The 19,129-nt window shown below is 40.2% G+C and overlaps 1 long non-coding RNA gene across 1 annotated transcript; it reads left to right on the forward strand.

Moving 5' to 3' along the window:
• The first annotated feature begins 11,486 nt into the window (after positions 1–11,486).
• Positions 11,487–18,759, forward strand: LOC124606381. The gene is made up of 2 exons (XR_006978707.1): positions 11,487–11,621; positions 18,363–18,759. It is a non-coding gene; the product is annotated as an uncharacterized LOC124606381 (long non-coding RNA).
• The last annotated feature ends 370 nt before the right edge of the window (positions 18,760–19,129 follow it).

Genomic DNA, 19,129 nt, shown 5'->3' on the forward strand with positions numbered 1-19,129 from the left:
TGTACAGCATACAATATTATGTACTTGATGAAAATATCATGTAGACCTACTATAAATTTTACTCCCCCCTTACCTCTGGGATAAGGTCCAGCCACATCTAACAATACCTTTTCTTGATGTTTTTTTAGCCACAGTGGGATGTAGTTCTATCTGTTTGGAGATATTGGAATGTTTTGATTTCTGGCAAACAATACACTTTCTTACCATCTGTAGCACTCTCCATCTAAGGTTGGGGAAATAACAGTATTTACCTATTATGTCAGTGCATTTTTGCAGTGCCATAATGACTCCAAGCATAGTGTGTGTAAAAGATAAAATGATCCAATATTCCTATGGCAAACACACGTGCCATTGTTGTTGTTCAGGATAGTTCCCATGGAACAGAATGCCTTTTTGAACAGTGATAAACCATTTTAACTTTTCATCACTGTCTTGCATAAGTTTCGCTCTTACTTTACTCCAGCGTGTGTCTTCCTGCTGTAATTGTTCCATGTTTTTACACATGTGAACTAGTATGGTCGGAGTGTTTTGTCCTCCATCAACATAGCTCTTATTTCACTTTACTGCTCTAAAAGATCGTTGAATTCCTCTAAGCCTTGTAGTAATCAAGAAAGAGCATAGGCTATTATGTTTTGATGTCTTTTTATGTACACTATTTCAAAATCATATTCTTGAAGATACGTACATGACCTGGCTATCCATTGGTGCAGTAATTTACAAGTTAACAAAAAAGTAGGGACTGATGGTCACAGTATACTTTTGTGTGTAATATATTCAAACTTTTGAAAGGACCAAATTACAGCCAAACCCTCCAGCCTCGTAACTGAATATGAATGTTCAGCTTTGGATAAGGTGCATCTGGTGAAGCTAATTACTTTAGGGATGAGATTTCCCTCTTCTACCATTTGAGTAGACATGTTGGTGCATAAACAAAAATCCTTCTTCATGTTTGATTGAGGCAAAATATTAGCATTTTATAAGGTGTGCTTGATGTTCTCCAAACCAGTTTGACATTGCTTGTCCCATAAACCAGGTCTGTTTTTCCAGAGAAGATTGAGTAAAGCATCCATGTTCATAAACTGGTTAGGAATGAATTTCCTGAAACATGTGACTAGGCCAAAGGATTGCCTTTACTTATCTCTTGTTTTAGGAACAGGGCAATTCCTAATGGCATCGAGTTTTTTAGGATCTGGCAGTATACCTTACGAAGAGATTATGTGTTCTAAAAATTTAACCTTTCCTTGTACAAAATAAGATTTCTTGAGATGTGCTGTTACTCCACATGTGGAAAAGCGGCTCAATACTTGTCCAATTAATCGTAAGTGGGTATAGTGACTAAAAGGTCATCCATGTATACTGTTACCTTACTCAAAAGTTCGGGCACTAGCACTCTGTCCAGTGCGAAGATAAATTCACCTGCACTTACATTTAATCCAAATGGTAATACTTGAAGTTTGAAGCTCCTGCCCCCACATACAAAGGTAGTATACTTCCGACTTTCTTCATGCAGTTTTATTTGCCAATATGAAGACCGGAGGTTGATTATAGTAAGAAATGTAGCATCATGGAATTTCATAAGCTGTTTCTCTATATTGTCTGGATGTCTTTGGACTGGTAGAATAATCTTATTAATGTTATGTACATCGAGGACTAAGCACACTTTGCTATCTGGCTTACCCACAGCCAAAATAGGACTACAATAAGGGGAAAATGATGGTTGTGTTATGACCCATTCAAGCATCCTGTTAATCTCTTTGCTTACTTCTTCCCTCATTGTTCATTATATATATATATATATATATATATATATATATATATATAAAAAAACAAAGATGAGGTGACTTACCGAACAAAAGCGCTGGCAGGTCGATAGACACACAAACAAACACCAACATACACACAAAATTCAAGCTTTCGCAACAAACTGTTGCCTCATCAGGAAAGAGGGAAGGAGAGGGGAAGACGAAAGGAAGTGGGTTTTAAGGGAGAGGGTAAGGAGTCATTCCAATCCCGGGAGCGGAAAGACTTACCTTAGGGGGAAAAAAGGACAGGTATACACTCGCACACACGCACATATCCATCCACACATACAGACACAGGCAGACATATTTAAAGACCAATGTTTCCTTCCATTATATATATATATATATATATATATATATATTAAATATGTCTGCTTGTGTCTGTATATGTGTGGATGGATATATGTGTGTGTGTGTGTGTGTGCGAGTGTATACCCGTCCTTTTTTCCCCCTAAGGTAAGTCTTTCCGCTCCCGGGATTGGAATGACTCCTTACCCTCTCCCTTAAAACCCACATCCTTTCGTCTTTCCCTCTCCTTCCCTCTTTCCTGATGAGGCAACAGTTTGTTGCGAAAGCTTGAATTTTGTGTGTATGTTTGTGTGTCTATCGACCTGCCAGCGCTTTCGTTCGGTAAGTCACCTCATCTTTGATTTTATATATAATTTTTCCCACGTGGAATGTTTCCTTCTATTATATATATATATATATATATATATATATATATATATATATATATATATATATATATATATACTTCTTTAAAGACAAAGAGTTTGGGCAGAGATGTCAGTCGAGGCGGAAGTGCAGAGGCAAAGATGATGTTGAATGACAGGTGAGGTGTGAGTGGCGGCAACTTGAAATTAGCGGAGATTGAGGCCTCAATATATTAGGTATATTTTTCCCATGTGGAATGTTTCCCTCTATTAATTCATATATATATATATATATATATATATATATATATATATATATATATATATATATATATAATAGAGGGAAACATTCCACGTAGGAAATATATATCTAAAAACAAAGATGATGTGACTTACCAAATGAAAGTGTGGCAGGTCGACAGACACACGAACAAACTCAAACATACACACAAAATTCAAGCTTTCGCAACAGACTGTTGCCTCATCAGGAAAGAGGGAAGGAGAGGGAAAGACGAAAGGATGTGGGTTTTAAGGGAGAGGGTAAGGAGTCATTCCAATCCCGGGAGCGGAAAGACTTACCTTAGGGGGAAAAAAGGACGGGTATACACTCGCACACACACACATATCCATCCACACATATACAGACACAAGCAGACATATTTAAAGAATATGTCTGCTTGTGTCTGTATATGTGTGGATGGATATGTGTGTGTGTGCGAGTGTACGAGGTGTGGCTAGAAAAAAACCGGACTAGTACTGGTGAAACAATAAAACGAATGCAATAAGGCTGAAAGTCGCGTGGCCTGTCACGTGACTCTCGCTCCGCCTACTGCTCGAGTTTCATCTGCCTCCTGCACTCAGTCTGCCCGTGGCGTCTGTTTTAAGTAGTTGACGTTTTGTCTGTGTGTCGGAAAATGTTGAGTCTACAGAAAGAACAGCGTGTTAACATCAAATTTTGTTTCAGACTAGGAAAATCTGCAAGTGAAACGTTTGTAATGTTACAACAAGTGTACGGTGATGATTGTTTATCGCGAACACAAGTGTTTGAGTGGTTTAAACGATTTAAAGATGGCCGCGAAGACACCAGTGATGACACTCGCACTGGCAGACCATTGTCAGCAAAAACTGATGCAAACATAGAAAAAATCGGTAAACTTGTTCGACAAGATCGCCGTTTAGCAATCAGAGCAGTGTCTGAGTTAACAGGAGTTGACAAGGAAAGTGTTAGGCAGATTCTTCATGAAAGTTTCAACATGAACAAAGTGTGTTCAAAAATGGTTCCAAAGTGTCTCACAATTTCACAGAAGGAACGCCGAAGAATGATTTGTTCTGACATCCTGGAAAACATTGAAAGTGATCCCACCTTCTTACAATATGTTATTACTTGCGATGAATCGTGGTTTTTTACTTACGATCCCGAAACTAAACGCCAATCGATGCATTGGAAAACTCCTGGTTCTCCACGACAAAAAAAAGCACGAATGTCAAAATCGAAATTCAAGGCAATGATGATTGTTTTTTTTTTTGACATCAAAGGGATTGTGCACATTGATTGGGTACCAGAGGGACAAACAGTGAATCAGCATTACTACATTAGCGTCCTGGCTACCCTACGTGAGCGAGTACCGAGAAAACGGAACGATTTGTGGAGAAAAAAGTCATGGATCCTTCACCAAGACAATGCCCCAGCTCACAGTGCGTTGTCAGTGAAGACGTTTTTGGCAGAACACAACATTCCCATCTTAGATCATCCACCCTACTCACCTGATTTGGCCCCCTGTGACTTTTTTCTTTTCCCTAAAGTCAAGTCAGCTTTGAAAGGAACTAGATTTGAGACTGTTGAAGCAGTAAAAGAAAAAGCGACGGAAGTAATGTATGGACTTACCGAAAATGATCTGCAGCATTGCTATGAACAGTGGAAAATTCGTATGGAGCGGTGTAGAGACCGAGGAGGAGAGTACATTGAAGGAGATAACATGAAATTGTAAATAATTGTAAATAAATGTTTTTTCCAGCATCAGTCCGGTTTTTTTCTAGCCGCACCTCGTATACCCGTCCTTTTTTCCCCCTAAGGTAAGTCTTTCCGCTCCCGGGATTGGAATGACTCCTTACCCTCTCCCTTAAAACCCACATCCTTTCGTCTTTCCCTCTCCTTCCCTCTTTCCTGATGAGGCAACAGTTTGTTGCGAAAGCTTGAATTTTGTGTGTATGTTTGTGTTTGTTCGTGTGTCTGTCGACCTGCCACACTTTCATTTGGTAAGTCACATCATCTTTGTTTATATATATATATATATATATTTCCCTAATTTCCACCTAATGTTCTTGAGACAAACACTTTGATTCACTTACCTTTGTGCTTATTGTATCAAAATTTACTTCTTCTGGTGCCAATTGTTCGTTATTGTATGTGTTGGCAAACATAACTATTGGATTTACTAACTGAACTTCAAAGTCGTGAGTAACTTCAGTTTTATGTCTATTAGTACTTCCCCTGATTAAGTCTATTACAAATAATTGGCTATTCACAGTGGAATGACGCTGGCCTTTTCCTATATCAATTTATACTTGCTATGTCCCCACTGTATCCATACCGATTAAACAATCAACTTTTAATTTCTCTACTATCAACATATGGCATCGTGCAGAAAACTGTTCTAATTGTACAAGAATTAAGGCTTGTATTTTGACTCCTTTCAATTTCTGACCAGCGGCACTTTGTACCTTGCAATTTTGCACTGGCAGTATGGGTATACGCCCACATTTCTTCAGCTCTTGAAAGAATCCCTGTGACATCAAATTAGTCATAGCACCTGTGTGAAGCACCAGGGGTACATCAAGATCAAATATTTTGGCTTTAATTGTAGCTTGTACCTTGCTCTCTGTCAAGCTTTTCTGTGTACCCTCATTACTTTGATACAGATCATCTTTCACATCACTACCATAATCGTATCTGATAAAGCAACTGTCAAACAAGCTTGTGCCCCTACTCTCCTCCACAGACACAGAACGGGGGCCTACTGTGACTGTTCAAGTTTTCCAGCATCGCAGTGGCATTGGTCTCTGGCTTAGGTGTAACTTCTACCATATTGATTATGTCACTGCCTGTGTGGCTCTCAGCTGAAATTCTCTTTGTTTTTGCGCAGTATTTGGCATATGTGTGTTATTTTGCTCTCTGAATCCTGCTTCTGTGGGTTATTTGGCTGTCTGCTATTGTTTTGTGTTTGCCAGGTGATCAGCTTATTATTGCCAGTAGCTTGTGTCTGTACATATTGTACAGGCTGGTCATACGCTACTTGCCCGTTGTAGTTGCTTTTTGTTAAATTTTTTCCCATTTCTTTTGTATCCACCCATGAATTTATGGCTTTGTCCATTGCTATTGTGATTATCGTTACCATTACCGTAGGTCTGTGTAGGGTAAGGTTGCCATCCATGTTGTACTACGAATCCGTTGTCTACTTGTTGGTCCATAAATCTATGTGGCACTATATGTGTATTAATATGCATGGGTTGTACTGGCCTCTCTTTGTATATAAGATCTATTGAATCCAATACAGATACAAAGTATTCGGTGTCATGTTCTGGAATGGTAATTAATTTTTCCCCTTATGTGGGCAGGAAGACAACTTTAAAATTTTCAGCACATCTACTTGAGATACCAGGTTGGTCCAGTATCTGGTTTATTCAAATATATTTCAAAATAGCCCCTTAAGCTCCCATATTTACTATTGAATGGAGCTGGGTTGAATTCTTCATGTCTTAGCCTCTCTTGTATGGCATCAGACTAATAATTATCAAGAAAGGCTCTCTCAAACTAGTCATAGCAGAGGCAATGTTCCTCCATGTCCATAGCCCATAGCACAAGTCACTTGGGTGCATCAAACAACAAATCTAATTTTGTGGGCTTCAGTCCAGGTATGAGGTAAAACATTTCGAAATGGCCAGTACTTACTCAGCTCAGTACAGCCGATAGATACACAAAACAGAACAGAAAATTTACGTTCCTAGCTTTCCGAACTTTGTTACTTTATCAGGGAAGAGACAGGGGAAAGAAAGGGAAGAAGGGAAAGTGGATTCAGTTACTCATATCCCAGGTTATGAAGCAACAGGGAAAGGAAAACAGGGAGGGTAGCAAGGATGGAGGCATGGTTGTCAGAGGGAAGCCAAAGATATTCTACTGTAAGTACTGTGCCAGCTTCAAACCAAAGAGGATGCATACAGATGTAAAGAGGTATATAGTATAAAGATAAACACAACTATGTAGGATGAAAAGATGAATGATTGGCTAAAGAGGAAAGGGAAAGAGGAGAAGACTAAAGAGTAAATGGGAGTGAGGTTGTTTAACGTAGGTTCAGTCCATGGGGATGGCGGGATGAAAGGATGTGTTGGAGTGCAAGTTTCCATCTCCGCAGTTCCGAGGGACTGGTGTTGGGTGGGAGAAGCCAAATGGCACATATGGTGTAGCAGGTTCCTAGGTCCCTAGAATTATGCTGGAGGGCATGCTCTGCTACTGGGTACTGGACATCTCCTAGGCGGACAGTTCGTCTGTGTCTGTTCATGCGCTCAGCCAGTTTAGTTGTTGTCATCCTGATGTAAAAGGCTGTGCAGTGCAGGCATGTCAGCTGATAAATGACATGTGTTGTTTCACATGTGGCCCTGCCTTGAATTGTGTATATTTTACCAGTAGCAGGGCTGGAGTAGGTGGTTGTGGGGGGATGCATGGCGCAAGTTTTGCAGCGGGGTCGTTACAGGGGTAGGAACCGCTGGGTAGAGAAGGTAGTCTGAGAATATTGTAGGGTTTGACAAGGATGTTACAGAGGTCTGGGGGGCGACGAAAGGCAACTCTGGGTGGTGTGGGGAGAATTTTGTCAAGGGATGATCTCATTTCAGGGGTTGACTTGAGAAAGTCATATCCCTGGTGGAGTAATTTGTTGATGTATCGAGGCCAGGATAATATTGGGGGACAAGGGGGATGCTTCTGTGTGGTCTGGGGATAGGAACACTGTTGTTGGACGGGGAGGAATGTATTGCTCGGGGGATCTGTTTGTGGACAAGGTCTGCAGGATAGTTGTGTGAGAGGAAAGCACTGGTCAGGTTATTGGTGTAATTGTTGAGGGATTCGTCACTGGTGCAGATATGTTTGCCACGAATACCTAGGCTATAGGGAAGGGAGCGTTTGATGTGGAATGGATGGCAGCTATCAAAGTGAAGGTACTGTTGTTTGTTTGTGGGTTTGATATGGACAGAGGTGTGGATGTGAGCTTCAACAACATTAAGGTCAACATCCAGGAAGGTGGCTTGGGTTTTGGAGAAGGACCAGGTGAAATTCAGATTCGAAAAGGAGTTCAGGTTATGGAGGAAATTGGGGAGTGTTTCTTCACCCTGAGTCCAGACCACAACGATGTCATCTATAAACCTATTCCAGGCCAGGGGAAGCAGCTGTTGGGTCTTCAGGAAAGCCTCCTCCATGCGGCCCATGAAGAGGTTGGCATAGGATGGAGCCATCCTGGTTCCCATGGCCATTCCCCTGATTTGTTTGTAGGTCTGGCCTTCAAAAGTGAAGTAATTATGGGTGAGGATGAAGTTAGTAAGTGTGATAAGAAACGAGGTTTTTGGAAGATCTTCGGGTGGGCGTTGGGAGAGGTAGTGCTCAAGGGCAGAGAGACCATGGGTATGTGGGATGTTTGTGTAAAGGGATGTAGCATCTATGGTGACAAGAAAGGTTTCGTGTGGGAGAGGAGTGGGAATGGATTTGAGGCGTTCTAGGAAGTGGTTTGTGTCTTTTATGTAGGATGGGAGTCTGCGGGTGATAGGTTGGAGGTGTTGGTCTACCAGAGCTGAGATGCGTACTGTTGGGGCTTTGAAGCCTGCTGCAATGGGACGGCCGGGATGGTTCTCTTTGTGGATTTTGGGTAATAGGTAGAAGGTAGGGGTACGTGGCTCAGGTGGAGTGAGTAGGTCTATGGAAGCCGTTGTGAGGCCTTGTGAGGGACCTTGGATTTTTAGGATTTTCTGCAGCTCAGTCTGGATGGAGGGAATGTGATCCTGGGTAACAGCTTTGTAGGTTGAGGTGTCGGAGAGTTGACGCAGTCCTTCTGCCACATACTCCACACGGTCAAGTACCACAGTTGTGGAGCCTTTATCTGCTGGGAGGATGACAATAAAGCGGTCTGTTTTCAGCTCCTTAATGGCATGGGATTCAGCTGGAGTGATGTTGGGGGTTGTCGAGATGTTCTTCAAGAAGGACTGGGAGGCAACACTGGATGTGAGGAATTCCTGAAATGTCTGCAAGGGATGGTTTTGGGGGAGGGGAGGAGGATCCCTTTGAGAAGGCAGTCGGAACTGTTCTAGACAGGGTTCAACACTGGGTCTAGCATTTGGGGGGCTGTGTTTGGGTAGTGAAGTGATATTTCCAGTTGAGGTTCCGGGTGAATGAGAGGAGATCTTTAACCAGGGCAGTGTGGTTGAATTTAGGCGTGGGGCTAAAGGTTAAGCCTTTTGATAGAACAGATGTCTCTGGAGGAGAGAGGGATCTGGATGAGAGGTTTAGAACTGAACTGGGACTGGTGATAGGTGGCATTTGACTGTGGTTATAGTTGTGATTTGGTCTGTGTGGGGTATGTGCTGGGATTGGGAGATTGAGTAGGGTGGCTAGGCTAGGTTTGTTGGCTATGAGGGGGTTTGTTGAAGGTTCTGTTGTGGTTGGTGTTTGTGAGGGATAGGGAGAGGGACCCCACTTCTTAGGTGTTGCACTAGCACTGTGGATAGTTTTTTCAGGTGGTGTGTGGCATGGAACTCAAGTTTACAGCTGGCTTCTAGGATGATGTTCCTGAGTGTGTTCTCCAAGCAAGGGTTTGAGAGGTGGAGGACTTTGAAGAGAGATAGGAGCTGTTGGGAGTGCTAGTTACATGAAGTAGTGTAAAGATTCAGGACAAGTTGGGTAAGGCCTAAGGATTGAAGGTTCTCGAAGTCCAGGAGAGACTGGTGGAAGGAGGAATTGCATCCAGAGATGGGAACTTTTAAGGTAAGTCCTTTAGGGGTAATTCCAAAGGTTAAGCAGGACCGGAGGAAAAGTATGTGGGATTGCAGTTTGGCTACGGTGAATGCATGTTTCCGGAATGAATGTAAATAATGTGGTATAGGATTAGGGTACATAGTGGGTAACTGGTGGGTAGGGAAAATAAATAACTAAAGATAAAATAGTAATAATAAGAAGGAATAAAACAGAGAGGGAAGGACGAGAAAGAAAGAAATTGTGTTGGTAATGTTCAGTACCAAAGGAACACCACTAAATAAGAAAAGTATGGATAAAGGTTCATCAGACCAAGCAAGTATGTCCAGATGAGGGGAAAAGAACACACGTTGCTCAAAAAAAGAGATAGCGAGTGGCGAAAATGAAGATCGCGCGTGTCGTAGAAAAGATCGCGGGTGCCGCAGAAAAGATCGCGTGTGCCGCAAAAAAAGATCGCGCATGCTGCAAAAAAAGATCGCGTGTGCCGCAAAAAAAGATCGCGCGTGACGCAAAAATGTTCGCGGGTGGCGCAGAAATGTCCCCAAAAAAAAAAAAATTTCCTGCGGCAGATAAAAGATAGCCAATGGCACAAAAAGATCGCCAGCAACACGAAATCGACGGAAATGGATGACACTGGTAGGTGTGGAAGAGATTGTTGGCTGGAAAACAGAGAATAACGAGCGTTAAAACTATGGAATGCTAAATAAATAAATAAATAAAGAGAAGTGAACCATAAACAGAACAAGATGATAGGGGAAATGAAACTAGCACAGTTGGTGACGAATATATATATATATACTGAAGAAGAGAAAGTGTTTAGATGACAGATGTAAGTGATAGCTCACAAAAAGGACAAAACAATGAAGGATGTGGACCATATAGGTGATCTAAATGATTAATGGAAAATTTCATTTAAAGATGTGAAACAAATCCTAACAAAGAGATAGAGGGGCTGGCCAGTACTTACCTCAGCTCAGTACAGCCGATAGATACACAAAACAGAACAGAAAATTTACGTTCCTAGCTTTCAGAACTTTGTTCCTTCATCAGGGAGGAGAGAGGGGAAAGAAAGGGAAGAAGGGAAAGTGGATTCAGTTACTCAAAACCCAGGTTATGAAGCAACAGGGAAAGGAAAACAGGGAGGGTACGGTAGCAAGTAGGGTAGCCTACGTAATGCTACGTCATCGTGACGTAAATAACCTAAATCGACTAAATGAGTACGTATATCGATCTTTGCAGTTGTAGCGGTAACGTAAAAGCTAAATGTAAATTCATGTGTACAAACGAAGTGGCAGAATTTGTGTGATATGCTCATCCCAGCTGATTGAATTATTGAATGTAATGCCTACAATTTGCAATGTTATTGTGTACTTCATGAACATAATTAATGTCTGAGCGAAGGAGCCATAACGAAATAAAAAAAGCTTGTCATTATTTTTAAATCCGACGAATCGTGGATAAATCGTGTGGACAGAAAAGTGAAATAATTAATTATTAAGCTGCAATCCAAAGAATGTGGGATGTTATTGTGTGTTTTGTGACCATAACGAATATCTGAATGAAGGAATCATAACCATAACGAAAGTTAAAAAAGTGTCTAGTCATATTTTCAATCCAGTTAATATTGAATAAATAATGTCGGTAAAAACGTGAAATAGGAAGAAATTAAAGTGTTTCGCATTTTTATAAAATCCAATTCTTTGTACATTATTCATGTGGGCAGAAACGTTGAACTGAGAAATTGAAGTGGTTCTGAAGATAATTCCGAATGTTGCTAGAAACATTAAACCATCTAGTTCCATTTAATTTTGCCTTTGTGTTGTAAATCAACTAAGAAAGATAATGAAATCTTTCAGACCCTCTTCATGGATCTGCTCGTTAGAGCCCATGTTCAGAACGACGTACGCGCTAGCAACACCGGACAATAGGACAATGAAAGGACATAAACAAATAACAATGCAGATTCAAGACGCACACAACAGTCGATAGGATGATACATGCCTACGTCACTATGACGTAGGGCTCTCCTCACCTAGCGTGAGATGAATGCTACCCTAGCAAGTATGGAGGCACGGCTGTCAGAGGGAAGCCAAAGATATTCTACTGTAACTACTGTGTGAGCTTCAAACCAAAGAGGATGCATACAGATGTAAAGAGGTATATAGTATAAAGATAAACACAACTATGTAGGATGAAAAGATGCGTGAATGGCTAAAGAGGAAACGGAAAGAGGAGGAGACTGAAGAGTAAATGGGAGAGAGGTTGTTTAACGTAGGTTCAGTCCATGGGGATGGGGGGATGAAAGGATGTGTTGGAGTTTTGGGTTTTGGAGAAGGACCAGGTGAAATTCAGATTCGAAAAGGAGTTGAGGTTATGGAAGAAATTAAGGAGTGTTTCTTCACCCTGAGTCCAGACCACAAAGATGTCATCTATAAACCTATACACAGTTCAAGGCAGGGCCACATGTGAAACAACACATGTCATTTATCAGCTGACATGCCTGCACTGCACAGCCTTTTACATCGGGATGACAACAACTAAACTGGCTGAGTGCATGAATGGACACAGGCGATCTGTCCGCCTAGGAGATGTTCAGTGCCCAATAGCAGAGCATGCCCTCCAGCATAATTCTAGGGACCTTGGAACCTGCTACACCGTATGTGCCATTTGGCTTCTCCCACCCAACACCAGTCCCTCAGAACTGTGGAGATGGGAACTTGCGCTCCAACACATCCTTTCATCTGCAAGTAATGTTGACAAAAATGCCGCGATGTCAGTGACAGGCATGTTTGTGTTTGCTTGTGTCATAGCACATGGCAATTACGCTTGCTCGACAGGTATAACTGCTGGCAAGTGTTCTTGTATTCTGCAACCTTCGCTATTTTCCTTTGATGGCTAGCCCCGTGTTGTGGGTAACCAGTGAAAGTATCTAACCTCTCTAAAAGCATGGATTTGTTTCCTGTCAAATGTTGTTGTGGAATGTCAGTAGTTCTAGCAATACTGCCTCATAACATTTCCTCTGCTTCCTTTAAACCTGTATGTATCCTGGCTTCAACTTTTTCAGTTATATTTTCTTTACATTTGCTTTTTGGCAAATTTTTGACTCTAACTTAACTGGTCTACTCTTAGACTTAACTTTTGTACTTCTCCAGGTAAGTTTTTGCATATGTCTTGCAGCTCTGTGACTGTGTCCATCACAGTTTTTACCAAGGCATCCACTTGCGTCTCCTGAGTTTGAGAGTATGCTTCACTAGAGTTTTGTAAATCACCTGCAAGTTGTTTCTATTTACCGTCTATGGATCATACATTTTCTGTTAACGTATTTATATTGCAGGACATGTTGGTAATTATTTCCTGTTTTAGTTGTTTACCTAGCTCAGAAAACTTTCCTGATAGATCGTCAGATAATTCAGGGCATATAGTTTAGCTCACCTCTTTGAACTGTTTACTAATACTGTTCTTGAAATTGTTAAATGCCTGCTTTTGCTGTGTTAGCTTTTTTCCTATATTTTCCTGATGTTTTGTGAACTGCTGTGTCACACCCTTTAGTTGTTGTTTTACACTTTCTTGAAATTCCTGTTGTTCTGTAAACTGTTGTGTTATTAGTTACACGAGTTGTGTCAAATTGTGTGTTTCCCTAATATTTACATTGCTTTTATGAACTGTTTCCTGTTTTTGCTTTTGCAACATTGTGAGCAAATAATCAAAGAAAGTTTTGCTGTTGTGCACTTCAGTTTCACTATATGAAAAAATGTTTCCTGGTGATAAATGAGAAATTGTCACATCAAGAATCATAAAAGTGACATGATAAGTTATATTACCAGTGTCATCATTTTTTGATAATGGGACACCAACCTCTTTGTTTTGGTAGCTGTCAGTCAGTTCATGAGTTGGCGCATTACCTTCAACTGTTGCCGAGCTCCGATTTCCAACATCATGACATATTGCATTTTGTAATGAATTTCCAACTATGGCCATTTCATTTGACTCCATTGTGAATAGTGTTTAAGAAAATTATGAAAAAATATTCAAAAATGAAATTTTTTCTGTATTAGTACTTTTCAACTAAAGTATATTTATCTGCGTACTCACCAATGGACCTGATTATTATCTGACATAGTAATATAGAATTTAATTACTTATCTTGCACTTTAATTATGACTTTCCACAAGTTTTCATCTTTTCTGTAGAAATGCACTTTCCATATAGGATATTATTTGGAAGGAAAAGAGATTACCTACTGCCAGAAAGATGGCGCCAAGGGTGGCCATAAAAACATACAGAATACCAGCCTTACCATAGAAACCAGCATTCCCAGCGCATCTCAGTGAAGAGCAGAATTTAATTTTAATTTGCTCCTTCAATGTTTTTCTTATTCCCAATCTCTCAGAAATGTAACAAATACCCCAAAAGTTTCATTAGTTTCTTGCGAATTCTGTTTGTGTAATTGTTCTGATTTTCCTGTCTGTGCTTAGGCTCTAGGGTGTGCTTCAAGAAATGTGAAAAATAACGTCCTGGCTCCAACAGCAGGAGATATAAAACTAAGCCCAACCCCTGTTTAAAAAACGTGATGAACACTGCAGCAGCTGTAGGACTCAGAAGTTGTTCTCTCTCTCTGGCAGTGCCTTCAAACAAGCAGATAAAACTCGAAAAGTGGTGAGCGACCTCTTTAGAGTTCCAGAGATTTTTATTTAGACTGCCAAATATCGTTGTTTTGGTGTGTAAAACAAGATATTGCAGCTGATATAGGTTTCAGGATCTGTTTCTCACAAAAGTATGTGAAATCTCTCAGGGAGGTTTCACAAGTGTGCCACGATCTTTTTTTACAATCTATGTTAAAGTGTGGCAGTATACTTGCAAAACTGAAGCAAACTGTTGTGTAGTGATCTTTCTGAAAGTGCGTTTAGAGACATATTCAGTTAGATTTAGTAACTCATAAAACAACCCATGCTCAAAGTCAAGGGTATTTCCCACAAAACTGCACAAAATATGTGTGTGAATTTCTAAGGGACCAAACTGCTGAGATCACTGGACCATAGACGTACGTACTACTTAAACTAACCGAAACTAACTTATGCTAAGAACAACACACACACCCATGCCCGAGGGAGGTCTCACACCTCTGGCAAGGGGCATGAAGTCTGTGACATGGCACCTCAAACTGCATGGTCACTCCGCACGGCCACGCATAATGCCTCAGTGGCGGTTTCACAAGTGAGTAGCGATCTTTCTAGAGTCTGCGTTCAAGTGTGGCAATGGTGGTATTCCTCAGAAAAAAATGTGTAATTGTGTAAATTTTCTTGTGACATCTGCAAGGCACTCTCTCCCTCTCTCTTTCTCTCTCTCTCTCTCTCTCTCTCTCTCTGTGTGTGTGTGTGTGTGTGTGTGTGTGTGTGTGTGTGTGTGTGTGTGTGTGTGTGGTGGTACATTTAGTTCCTGTGATACCTTCAACTTATGTCTGTGACAATATTCTGTAACACCAGATGTAATAACTCCTGAAGCAGTTCATGTTCAACAACAAAGGGTATCTGTGTGCTGGGGATGAGGAGGGGGAGGAAGGCCACGAGTATTTCCAATGTGACAGATGAACTCTGGGTGAACGTCTCGCCTCTTGCACTTTGTAAGACTGACTGACTGGATTTAGATCAAATGATATATGATTATAGGACAAGCATTTATTAATATGATTTGTGAAGTGTAACTCAGCCCATCTTCATTATTTCAAGAAGGGTATTCGTCTTCACCAAATTTCATTGCTATTGACACATGGGTGCAACACGTGCAAAATTAAGACCTATGTCCATCCTATTCAGCAGTCCATTACAGACTGAGTCCTTTACCAATGATTTTGGGATTGGGGAGGGGAGTGTAGGAGAGGGGGGGGGGGGAGGGGAGGGGGTTTAGTTTAGTGGAGGTAGCTCAATTGACCGATTTTGTTATGAAAATTTGAACTTCCCGCCATGATGTCACTGTGACGTTGCCACATTTATGGCCGTCATTTTGAATTCGCCATCTTGAATAAATTTATCAACAATGAAACATGGGGAGATGTGCAGGTCACCCCACCACTAATCTCATCTTTTTTCAGCATCTGCTTTCGTCAAAGCAAATTAAGACTTATTAAGTAACTGTTCTGTAAGCTTTTCAAAACAGTTCCGTGTTTTGGTTTCTCCTGTTTTACATTTTGTTTAATTTTTTTGCTGTTTGATTCACAATTAACTTTTTCCATCCTTTGCTGCCAATAAAATTTTGCCGTCCTAGGCAGCCATCTAGTCTTAGCTAATGGTACAAATGGCCATGATATTTATTAAGTAGGTCAGACAGTCCAGAGGCTGCATAGTCATGAGCAGGATAGTTGGGAATCCACTGTACTTTGACTACTGTATATTAAATATGACAGAATCAAATTCACTCAAATTACATACTCAAATTGCCACATTACAAATTACTCAAATTACATACCTTAATTTTATGATAAGAACCATGTAAAACATTGTGTTGTGTATGACGGTAACCCATGAATGGATGAAGAATTGAACAACATGCCACGCGCAAGAACTTGCTGGCTACATGATTGTGTGGAGCATAAAACTGTGTGACCTCCTCCATGTAGACCAGCAATGATTCTGAAAACAATGATTGTGTTAAACTCAACTCACACTTTTCTCATAAGTCATGAGCTCAGAAAGGTCTGTTAACCGGCATGGTTGCCTCTTGTCAAACAGATTGCAGGCACTACGCAGTGATACAGTTGTAAAATGGCGCTCATTGGGAGCAAGACAGCTAACGTGAGCAACAGTTCTCACAATGAATAACTGTTGCCTATACTTGCACTAGTTTCGTGGAAATGTAGAAAGAGGGAAATATGAAATTAACACTAAATGAAAAGATGACGGGAAATTTCACTGTTTTTGCAAGGAACTGTGGTCTTGTGAAGACAGTTTTTTCACTTATTTTTGAGCGTCTCACAAACAGTTAGAAATGTTACACAAGATCATTTAACCCAAAATCTAAAAAACTAGAGATAGCTCATAGGTTTAGAGGAAGGACATTCCAATTTGTTTGAGGCAAGCACATGATGCTAACTGAAGCTGATGTCACTGCTTGGTAGAACATTGTTTATGTTAGAACCATTTACTTTAGTTTGTTATTTACTGTAACTATATATTTTTAAAAACAGTAATAATTGTAAAACTTGGAACTATGCAAGTAAAATACAAACAGAAAGACATTGTCAACACTGTGCACAAATGAGTGTAAGCTACAGGTTAATTGTCTGTGATGTACACTGAAACTTTGGCTTTCTCATACATTTCTCTGGTAGTAGAAAAGTCATTGGAAGTTTTTCCTGGCTCCAAAATTGCAATGGTGATTTCGTTTTATGATACAGTATCAGCACTACATTGTGACACCACTGAGCTAGGTGATGCAAAGTCTGTGGGGGATAGATATGGATGTTTTTCATCATTTAATATCACAAATTCAGTCTCTTCAAATAAGATGCCAGCTGCATTTTGAATGCATTTGTGTTTGAGCTATGAATGTCTTGAAAGAGTGTGCATAACTAAAAAATAAGTTGCCATATGGTCGAGCTCGCGATCTCTTTCTCTCTCATTGTCTGTAGTGTGTCGATAATTTGTGACTGCAGCTACATCTTCAGTTATTTCTTTTCTTTTTGGCTTTTTTGCTGGATGAATTGACATTACAGATTCAATTATGCTTCTTCCTCTCAATCTCCATTCTCAAGAAATGGTTCCTCTGACTCTTCAATGTTTCATGGTGCTTGAAGTGGCGACAGTGTCAGGAAGAAACTACAAATGTCCTGCCCATGGCCATTTATGATACTTCTTGGCTGAACCTGTGCTTTGCTTTATGAATATTAAGTATTTGCCTTTGCCTTAGGAGTCTCTTAGGTTCTTCCATTTTGCTCAATCAGCGTCACCTGTTAGTCAAACTGTATGCAAATTATTTTATATCATATGATGCATTTATTACAAACAAATAGCACATTATGTTCCAAATATTTGGCCCTTGGTGTTTCACACCATTCCATCACTTTTTAATTCCACATGGGAAGGACAACTGCCTCCAGCTTAGTCAAACATGTGTGTCAACCACTGTGTTTACCTCAACCATAAGAGGAACTCTGGAAGCAAGTTGACATGGGATTGATGGAATGGTGCTAGTTTCATAACTGCACTGTCAGATAGATGGGAAGCATGTTAGAATGAAGTCTCCTAAAAACAGTGGCTCAAATTATTTTTGTTGCAAAAGCTTATTTTTGATTGTTCTGCTAACAGTTACTGATCATGATTACAACTCTGTGATTATTCATGTGGCCAGCTATGATATACACCATTACAGCACAATTTTTGAAAAATCTGCATCTTTCTGCGAATTCAGACAAGGAAAATGTATTCTGCCTGCAAAACCATTGCCAGGCATAAACGGGCCTGTCACTCATGAGCTGAAAGGTGTTGAAGGGTTTAAATTACAAACATAACTGGTACCCCTTTCTTGGAAGAGCAGTCATAATCAATTTTCAAATATGGAGGTGCCTTCTTGTGGTGTAAAATGCCTTTGGTATACTCAGTCACTTTATGCCCTAATGTGATATTACAATTGATACTGCAGAAGCTACTATCAAAGTAGCTTAAATTGTACTACAATGGCACCACTAGTTTGAGTGAGCATATTATTGTTTCAATTGATGGGTGTTGTACATTAAAATATTCATCTGGTACTATATCTGTAACTGCTCATTTCTTTATAAACAATGGAAACCAGCTAGATGAATACACATGCGTCAACTTTCTTCTTTGTTGCTGTCTTTTGCATCACATTTTTGTAATAACAATGTCATATATTGTACAAAAATACAATTGCATGCACCCACAGGAAACGCCAACCTGCCAGCTGCAAGCCACAGGAAAGGGCAGTGTACCACATGTACCCACTTTCTGTTTGAAGAGGATGATGCCAAGGCATGCAACACTGAGACCGTGGCAGACGCCTGTGCAAGTTGCATGCTCCCTGTTTGAGAGAGCCTTAATGCACTTTTTCATGGAAGACACTATACAGGTGGACTAGTAGTAAAATATGAGTTCAATGAGAGGTATAAATACTCCTCAACACTATACAAATAAGTTATTGAATGCCTGAGTGTTGATGCAGTGAACGTTAAAATTATATTTAAATATATATGTTTGAGTACATGGTGAAAACTCCCGGATATGGCAAAGTTAAAATTTATTAAAAAAAAAAAAAAAAAAAAAAAGCAGCAATTGACCATAAACATCGGCAAAGACATTAATTATGGATGTGCGGTAAGGCACAGACAAATGAACAAAAAACATCATTCACTTTTCTTTGTACATGATTTTGTTTCTTTCTCTCGTAAGAAGAAGGGTGGTTAAGATGTATTGCTCAAAGTATGATGTGCTACGAGTGTTATGTATTATACGTGATTCTCAATAAGAGAATGCTTAACAATAGTATTAAGTATTATTATTGAAGTGAAATGGAGCCAAGTTGGGAGGATTTTCTTCATTTTTGAGATGCACTGGTGTCCTTGGAGTGGGCTGCCTGCATCTTCAATTGAAATGTAAGAGAGGAAGTCTGAATAGCACAACTTCCTACACGCAAAACATTTACTAATAATGCAA

This window comes from Schistocerca americana, chromosome 1, assembly GCF_021461395.2.
Source record: "Schistocerca americana isolate TAMUIC-IGC-003095 chromosome 1, iqSchAmer2.1, whole genome shotgun sequence".
Classification (NCBI taxonomy): domain Eukaryota; kingdom Metazoa; phylum Arthropoda; class Insecta; order Orthoptera; family Acrididae; genus Schistocerca; species Schistocerca americana.